Source organism: Fukomys damarensis, unplaced genomic scaffold (assembly GCF_012274545.1).
Source record: "Fukomys damarensis isolate Sample0158 unplaced genomic scaffold, DMR_v1.0_HiC HiC_scaffold_34, whole genome shotgun sequence".
Classification (NCBI taxonomy): Eukaryota; Metazoa; Chordata; class Mammalia; order Rodentia; family Bathyergidae; genus Fukomys; species Fukomys damarensis.
Genome location: NW_022900946.1, coordinates 1,759,937 through 1,767,693, shown reverse-complemented (window position 1 = coordinate 1,767,693; position 7,757 = coordinate 1,759,937). Strand labels below are relative to the sequence as shown.

Genomic DNA, 7,757 nt, shown 5'->3' with positions numbered 1-7,757 from the left:
GTCCGTGAAGTCAAATAAAAGAAGTAAGCCTATAAAAAAAAAAAAAAAAAAAAAAAAAAAAGACTGGGTGGATTTCATTAAGGCACGTGTTAGGAAGCTTTCCATCACTATACCCAAATGCCTGAGATAGTCAATTTATAAAGAGAAAAGATTGATTTTGCTTGAGGTTTTGGAGGTATCAGTCCATGATCAGTCAGGTCCTCTTCTTTGGGCTTATGGCAAGGCAGTGGACATAGCAAAGCAAAACCAGAAAGCAAAGAAAGGGGAAGAGGCTAGGGACCCTGAGAAATGGGAACATTACAATAGACCTCTACAGTAAGTCTACAGTCTCCTGTGAGACACTATAACATACGCTGATAAGAATGAAGACAAGAACAAGACTTAAAGAGAACTGGGTCTTGGGCTGATCAGTGCTGCTCTGGGCAGCAAAGACAAGGGGTGCCAAAGGCACCCAGTATTTTATAAGTGTGGAAAGGTAAGAAGAAAATGCTTTGAAGACATCTAGTGGCACAGTGTGAAGTGTCTGGAAGCTGATGGCTGATATGTAGACAGGGGTAGCGGGTATGCAAACGGATGTAAAGCCGGGAGGCACTGCTTGTCTTGCTGGGAGAGATCAAAGGGACCCAGCCAAGACTGAGCTGCCATTAACCAGCAACTCATCAGGTCAGTGAGAAGCCATCATTCAGGAAAAGAGATTTGGTTGGAGCCAGGTTGACCTTGGCTGGAGATGAACTTGGCTGAGCCCCACTGCTTCATGGACTAGGACTTAAGACTCTTAGTAGCAGCCATTAGCAAAGGAGCAATACTAGCCCGACTCTGCTACCTGACATGCTCATTTGAGCCATGTAAAGCTTTGGTCAGACTCCTAAGATAAAACAAATATAGCTGAATTAGGGAAAAGCAAGAATCATGTGCTATATATATATATATATATATATATCCTGCTAATACTGGACAGTGATACCTGCTCCAGTCTACCTCATAAAGATCCTACCACCTCCCAGTCACCTCACTAGGGCCTCTGAGGTACATTTAAGATCCAAACAATGGAAATATTTAATTCTTCCATAACAGCGCCCGGGATTTGGCTCAGTGGTTCTCCGCCGCCTGCCTCACAAGCGCAAGGACCTGAGTTCGATCCCTGGTACCAAAAGACAAGACAAAAATAAATAAATAAATAATTCTTCCATAACAAATTATCACAAACTCAGTTTCCTAAACCCAAACAAATTTATTATCTCACATTTCCTGTATTATCAAAAGTAACACACTGAGCTACAATCAAAATACTGATTGAATGCTGTTTCTGGAAGAGATTTCCAGAAGTCCAAAGGGAGAATCCATTTTCTAACTTTTCCAGCTTCCCTGGTGTGCACCTGCATCCTGTGACCTAGGCCTTCCCTCCCCTTTAGCACAGTAGCACCCCGCTGGCCCCTCGTCACAGCCAGTTCACATGATTAGATCGGAATCGTGGCCCTATTTTTGTTAATATAACAGAATCCCTGAGCCTGCATGATCGATGCAGAGGAGAAGCTGGCTCACTTGGCTCACGGTCCTGAGGCTGGGAGACCCAGGAACATGACGTCGGTGCCCACTCGGCTCCTGGCGGGAGGTACAAGGGGGTGGTACATGTGGAAGAGGCCGAGCACTGGGCAGCCTGCTTACAACACCTGATGTCAAAGTAACCGTCTACTCCCTCCAGAGCAAGAGCTCACTGGGGCAGAAAGGCCTTCAACTTTCCATGAGGCCCCCCCACGACCCTCATATCCCAGAGATTCCGTTTCCAACCCGTGAAGTCGGGGATAACATTCAAATCATAGCAGCTGGCTTCACCTGGGTAATCCAGAGTAGTCTTCCTAACTCAAGGTCTTGAGCCTTAATCACATTTCCAAAGTCCCCTTCCCTGGGTAAGATGGCATATTCTGGGGACCGGGACAGCATTATTCTGTCCACTACAGCCCACACCAGTGGGAATTCACCGATCTGGAAGGAGGTGAGAGTCACAGCACCGTGGAGTCTGGAAGGCAGGGCACCACGCAGGGACTGATTTAACAGACGGAGGACACTGCTCCTCAGGGGACCCTGAACGGGGAGTGGGTGAGCCAGCCCCGCAGATCGCCCGGAGGTGCTGCTATTCATGGAAAGGAGGGTGAAGCTGGGGCTCAGCACAGGAGGACTGCTTTAGGAGGGCTTTAGTCACGGAGCCGGCCTGCCCCATCTCCATGCCGCCAGCCATGCAACTGCAACTTCGCTCTCCAGGGAGGACGACCAGGCCCCCCTCACCCGGCCCTCTTTGCCCTCTCCCCTAGAGCAGCGGGGTCAGGGCCTCCACCCAGAGAGACCCCGGGAGATGCCAAGGTTTCCGGTCTTCCACCTCAGAGCCTAAGAATGAGTTCTGGTTGGTGATTTTCTCTTTGCTCTTTACTGTAGGTTTCTTCTCCCAGCATGGTTTCTAGGTCCTCCAAACTGCCCTTTTTCCTGAGTGCATTAGTTCAATCTTTTCCCCCCACTTTTTTTCCAGTGCTAGGGATGCAACCCAGGGCCCTCCTGCAGCATGTGCTCCCCCGGGATCTACACCCCAGCTCTGACTAGCTGAGCAACCCATGCCTGTGGGTCAGGGAGCAGCTGGACCCCCGGCCAGGTAGCCATCCACCCTCCCCACAAGCACAGGACCACTTTCAGAAACTGCGTTTTTAAGAACCCAGGCACAGCTTACTCAGATAAATGCACAGAGTTTCAGTGACAATTCTACTCTGCACCTGTGTGAGCCACAGAAGGCATCAGAGTCCACCACACACCACTGCTGAGAAATCGTGTCAGTCTGAGCAGGTGCCCAGGGGACCCACAGTGGAGAGCAGTCATTACCGAAAGAGGCAGAGTCAAACACACAGGAAACAGGATTTGGAGGAAATAATGTGCCGGGAAAAGACAACTTGAAACCACTGTTACTTTGAGGTCTGATCAAAATCATGGTGAGGGTTTAATTTTTCAAATTTACTACAGTAAAAGACATGTTGCCATTAATCCCCCTCAAAATATCCTCCCTCGTTTCAGGACACTCCTGCCTCCATCTTGCCACTTTCTAAGGAGTTCTGGAGTCCTTTTTGCTGAGTGCCTTTTGTTGTGTTATCATCTGCCTTGGTGTCCTGAGTAGATTTAAAACCTTCCGTTGCGTGGTTGCTTTGTCCGGAGAAGAGGCCGAAGTTGCCCAGTGCCAGACCGGCGGAGTGAGGTGGCGTGGACACAGGCCCTGTGTGTACAGCTGCCTTTCTGTGGGATGTCCCTTGGCGGCAGCGTCCCTGTTTTTTTGTTTGTTTGTTTGTTTTGTTTTTTGGTTTTTTTTTTTTTTGGTACCAGGGCTCCAACTTGGGTCCTTGCACTTGCAAGGCAAGTGGCAGAGCCACTGAGCTACATCCCCGGCCCCATCGTCCCTGTATTTTTTATCACCCCTGCTGAAGACAGGAAAGAGAGCTTCCAGAATGGTTTCAGGAAGTGACCAGAACAGTGGGATCAATGTGTTCAAGGTGAGGAGGGTATTTCGAGGAGGATTAATGACAATGTATATTTTACTGTAAAAATTTTTTTATTTGAACATTCACCGTGTCTTTCAATCCTACATCTTATGTTCAGCAATGTTAGAAAATACATTTCCTGCTGGACATGACCTCATGCACTTATAATCCCAGGACTTGGGAAGCTGAGGCAGGAGGATTATCTCAAATTTGAAGCCAGCCTGGGCTACACGGTGAGTTCAAGGCCAGCCTGTACTACATAGTGGGACTCTGTTTTTTTTAAAAAAATTATATATAAATATATAGCAACTATGAAACCAAAACTATTATTATTGGGGAGGAGGGGCTGACCTCCAAGAGTGTACAAAACAAACAGTATTGTTGGGCAGGGGATGTAGCTCAGTGCAGAGTACGTGCCTCCTATTTGTGAGGCCCTGGGCCCAATTTTCAGAACACAAAATAAAGCACACTAAGCATCTTGGAAATGACGACTGAAATGAAAGACTTGGTTCTCATTGTCACATCAGGAATCAGCAAATAGAGCCTACAAGCCAAATTCAGCACATCTGTGTTTTAAATAAAGTTTTACTGACACGCAGCACCAGACGGAGCTTACTGGTGCTGTTACAGGGAAACTTCCTGCTTTCGATTAGTGGCTCCCTCCTTCCCCTGGCGGCCACAGAGCCAACCTCTGCGTAGGCGACTCTTGGTGTCTGGTGTGCACAGTCACACGGCATCTGCCTTGCTGTGCTGGCTTCTCTCACTCGGCCCGGTGTCCTCCAGCTGTAACCACACCCCGTGCTGCACCGGCGTCCCCCTCCGAAGGCCTCGCACTGTTGGGTCCCACACGGTGCCGTGCTTGCTGCACTGGTTCATCTGTGATGGACCTTTGGCTTGTTTCCACCTGGGCATTGAGGACGGGGCTGCAGCGAACATGAGGCTGCTAACACTTCCTGGAGATCGTAACTCCAATTTTTTGGATAACTATACACTAGCGGGATTGCTGGGGTTATAGAGGTTCTGTCTTCATACTGCTTTCTGTGGTGATAGAGAATGAACCCAGAGCCTTGTGCATGCTACTCAAGCTCTCTGCCACTGAGCCGCATCTCCAGCATTTTTAATTTTATTTTGAGACAAGGTTTTGCTAAGTTGTCCAGGCTGGCCTTGAACTGGTAATCCTTCTGCCTCAGCTTCCCAGTGTGCTGAGATCACCGCTGTTCTGATTTGCATTTCCGTCGTGATTAGTAACACTGAACCTTTTGTTTTGTTTTTATTTTTTTCGGGCAGGGTTTTGCTCTGTAACTCAGACTGGCCTTGAACTCAACTGTGTAGCCCAAGCTGGCCTCGAACTCACAGAAATCTTCCTGCCTCAGCCTCCCAAAGGCTGGGGTTACAGGCGTACGCCACCAAGCCTGGCCACTGATCATTTTTTAAAAATATGTTGGTCATTTCTATGTTTTCTTGGAGAAATATCTGTGCACATCCTTAGCCCATTTCTAACTGGGTTATTAGGGTTTTGTTATTTTTGTTTTTGCTATTGAGTCGTAAGAACGTCTTAAACCTATCTTGGAGATTCGCAGATAAACCCTCCTGGTGCACAGTTGCCTCTCGCTCTCTCGTTCCCTTTGCTGTGCAGAGCCTTGCGTTGGATGCAGCCCCGCTTGTCCGGTTCCACTGCCTGTGCCTTTGCCGTACTGTCTGCCCATGAATGTCCATGGCAGCCTTCTGCATAACTGCAGGGACTCAGAAGCAGCCAGTGTCCTCCGATGGGTGCAGCAGCACAGCGGAACATTACTCGGCAGAGACAGACGGGCCTCTGAGCCACAAAGAGACAAAAAGAGGGACCTGAAATGCATGTTGCTAAGAGAAAGAAGCCAGCCTGGAAAGCACTGTCCGAGCCAGAGGACGCCCTGGAAAAGCCCAAGCCAGAGAGAAGGTGTCACGCTGGCCAGGGCTTGGGCAGAGGGAGGAGTGGGCACAGGTGTGTAGGGCAGTGACGCTCCTGAGGGACACGGGAGCAGGGACCTGCCACATATGTGCCTGTCAGCCCAGCAGAGCTAAAGGGCCCAGAGAGCCCTGCTGTGCACTGCGGACTTGGACAAATGCTCCGAGCTGCACTAAAGCAAGCTGTGATGAACAGGAGCGCCCGGGAGGGGACGGGGTAGGTGACAGGATCGACAAGACTCTTCCCGGTGGGTTCCGTCACTTTCTGCTCAGGTATTCTGTAAACTAAGACTGCCTTTAAAAATGCAGAATCAGTTACAAAAGGAAAAGGCGCGGGTGGGGGATCGTGGTACCACACACAGAGCTGTAAATGCGGGTTCCACCACGCCGAACATCACCTGTCTGACCAGTATCGCGATAGTCACATTGTGTGGGAGGGCGAGGAGCAGCTAAGTCGCAGTCTCCAGAATGGGAAGCCGATAGGCACCACTGGCAACTGAGAAGAAACATGTTGTGTAGGAAACGCATCAACAGAAGCAGCTGAAGTGCTGTCCTTAAGCAGTGGAAAACAGCTGGGCATGGCAACTCACATCTGCCCTCCCAGCCAGTGAGGAGGCTGAGGCAGGGGGGTCGCTTGAGCCAGGGAGTTTGAGGCCAGCCCTGGGCAACATAGCAGGACCTCATCTCGAAACAACAACAAACAGAAATGGGAAATGGGAGCACGGACTGCCCATGTTTATTGATCCTAAAGTATAGACGCCTTTAACTTGAATACAAATGATGAGATACACTTTTCAAGTGGAGAAATCATAACGTAAGAGCCTGGAGGGTGGCCGAGTGGAGACACAGGGTAGTCTTCCTCTCCAGGGAGCCAGGAAATGGAGCGGGCAAAGAGGAGACCAGGGAGCACAGCAGGGTGGGCCTGGAGGAGGAGGAGGCCCTGGAGGAAGCTGGGCCTCCCGGGAAAGGTGGAGGGGAAAGAGCTCGCTCTCTCTATTGGGGTCGAGGAAGCGGGAGCCAGGGCTTGAGGAGAGGAGAGGTGGGGAAGAGCGAGCAGCCCCCTGCCAGGCCCTCGGGCTCACAGCCGCTGGCCTCGAGGTCCAAGGAGAGTCCGTCCCGGCACAGCAGTTTGAGAAGCCCAGAAAGCCACTGTCAGGCAGCGGGGCTCTGGGGACAGCGCGCATCCCGAGATGCCCCCGAGGAGGGGTAGCCACCCTGTTGCTGTCCTGGCCGGGCAGCCCCTCGGGGCAGGAGGATTGTGGCAGCAGTGAGCTGTCAGGCGGACACTGGGTCTGTGTGTGGACCCGACAAGCCATAGATGGGGTGCAGAGCCGGCGAGCGAGGAGGACAGAGAGGCCGAGAGAGCAGCCGCAGAGGGGGTAATCCCCGCGCTCGGGGAGGCTGAAGCAGGAGCATCGCGGGCTCGAGCCTAGCCTGGGCACCTTAGCAAGATGCTTTAGCAAGGTGCTACCTCAAAATAAAAAGTATTAAGGGGCTGGGATGTAGCTCAGTGAGAAAGCTCTGGATGCAATCCCCAGTACTGCAAAAAATAAAATAACATACGATTTAATTTTAAAATCTCGCCTAGCCGCGTTTGTCAGAGGCTCCTCGCCAGCCGCCCGCGACCTGTCCTGCACTGCGCGAGCTGGCCACGAGAGGGAGCGCTGCGCTCACATACTCCGGGCCTCCTCCTGCCCACTGTCGAAATTCAGGTTTTGCAAACGCAGACCCCCGAGTTAACTTCCGGGTCCTGCGGCCTTGGGAAGATTCCCAGGGGCTCTGTGACCCAGTTTCGTCAGCCATAGCTGGGCACAGGGTGGCTCCTCTCGTGGGCGAGCTGAGGGATGCGGGAGGCCGAAGGGAGCCCCTGGGCGGACAGGAAGAGGTGGCGCCCACCCCGCAAGGCGGAGGGCCTGGCCGACCTGGACCTCTCCCCTTCATGCTCAGTCCTTCCGGTTCTGTACCCCTCACCCCTTTCTTCCCGGCCTCGGTCTCGCCCGCCTGGCCTCGCAACCTTCCCTGTCCTCCTCAGTGCCCAGGTGGCGTCAGCTGCCCCTGCCCTGCCAACCAGGTCTTCCCTGGCGCCCCAAGGGCTCAGCGGGTGCTGCTTTCTAGCTGGCCTCCCACTGGGCCTCCTGGCTCCTGCCCCAGGCCCCCCCGAGGCGAATCTGTTCGGGTTCCAGCTTTGCTAGCAGCACGCGAGACCCCACAAGAGCTGCCTTTCTGTGCCACCTTGGTCCTATTCAAGAGTGACTTCTCAAATGATTTGCTAACATTTCAAACTCGGTGCACTGTCTTCTG

General features: G+C 51.9%; 1 protein-coding gene across 1 annotated transcript in view; it reads left to right on the top strand.

Moving 5' to 3' along the window:
* Positions 1-3,328, top strand: part of LOC117284146 (basic salivary proline-rich protein 3-like) — a 10,225-nt gene extending 6,897 nt beyond the window's left edge. Inside the window, exon 4 of the mRNA XM_033758730.1 lies at positions 3,055-3,328. The gene's annotated coding sequence lies outside the window, so the exon portion shown is untranslated. The remainder of the gene's footprint in view (positions 1-3,054) is intronic.
* The last annotated feature ends 4,429 nt before the right edge of the window (positions 3,329-7,757 follow it).